We start from the raw sequence: 1,533 nt of genomic DNA on the forward strand, positions 1-1,533 counted from the left end.
ACAAAAGATTTTTCAATAGATTTCCCATTGGGATCATGAATGAAATTCAAACATGAAGCATTAAAATGCAAATTCTAATAAAAATAAATCAGAATAATTTAAATCACTGAGGCTTGTAAATGGCATAACAATATATGTTCAGATCTCTCCGAGTGAACTGGGTAGGAAGGACCAACAAATGTATCCTTAGTAAGCTGCATTAGTCAATGTGAATTAAATATACGTCACACACACACACAGAAACACACACATATCAGCCTGGTGGCCCTGCCAAGTAAGCTTTGGTCTGCTAACCTCAGGGTCCTAAGTTCAAACACAGCAGATTATCTGCAGGAGAAAGACAAGGCTTTTGCTTCTATAAAAGTTTATAATCATCAGAAACTCTATATAAGGTTGGAATCCACTTGATGAGGATGGGCCCTGGTGTATTTCTAATTGTCTGAGTTGTGCTTTATTCCAAAAAGAGAAAAAAGGGAAAAAAAAGAACAACAATTAAATACAATCACCAATAGAAAAACAAAATTTGAATACTTTAAAGAAGATACTAGTTTTAATAAGAGCGATAAAAATCTTGTGTAGAGACTGTCGATGCAGTAGAAATCCAAACAAGTAAATACCACGACGATGCAAGCATTCTCTGTGTCATAAAGGACGGGAGTTGAGTAGAGGAGGCCGGTAGAGAAATAATTGCAATGCCGAAGGCTAGTGCATTTGTTTTCCATTCCAGCCAAATAAATTATCACAATGCTAGAAACTTAGGGCAGTCAAATTTACCTTTATATATTTTGGCAGATTGGAAGTCCAACCTGGATCTCTATGGACGGAATTTAGGGTGTTGGGAGACCTATGTTCCTTTTTTGGACCATCTGAGAAAGAAATCACTTCTGATTTGATTCAAACTTATTGCAGAATTCAATTCCAGGTGGTCATTTTTGTGCTGGCTGGTGAAGCTAGCAGAAAGATAGTGGGTGGGGCAGGACACAAGTGTAAGAAATAATCAGAGCAGAAGAGGGTTTATGTGTGCACATGTATATATGTATGTATATTGTACATTTTTAATGCAGTTTTTGTGGTAAAATTAGGTGCCTTGGCTGGTATTTGGTTCGGCTTATGCCCAAGTATATATATATATAATTTTAAATGCTTGGTGTTAAAGCATATTTCAGCACAAGGAAGAAATGCCCAGCATCTCTACTTACATTGTCAAAACAAGATCATGTACAATATTCACAGGAAAGCAATCCGAGGATATCCGTACTGCATTCCTATAAAGAAGAGTTGGATTTGTGCCATGAAGAAGTAACGTTTTAAAATTATTCTCCGGGGTTTAAATGAATAAACAAAAACACCCAGCCCATTGCTAGGGAGTTGATTTCGTTTCAAAGTGAACTTTAGGACAGAGCAGATTGTCCCATGTGATTTCAGTGACTGTCACCCTTTATGGGAGCAGACAACCTCCGCTTTCTTCCATGGGTTTAACTATTTTAAATTCTGCAGGGATTAGATTGTAGCATTTGATGTTACTAAAATGCA

The sequence above is a fragment of the Echinops telfairi genome, unplaced genomic scaffold (assembly GCF_000313985.2).
Source record: "Echinops telfairi isolate 266 unplaced genomic scaffold, ASM31398v2 ScPeMD7_7405;HRSCAF=8443, whole genome shotgun sequence".
Classification (NCBI taxonomy): Eukaryota; Metazoa; Chordata; class Mammalia; order Afrosoricida; family Tenrecidae; genus Echinops; species Echinops telfairi.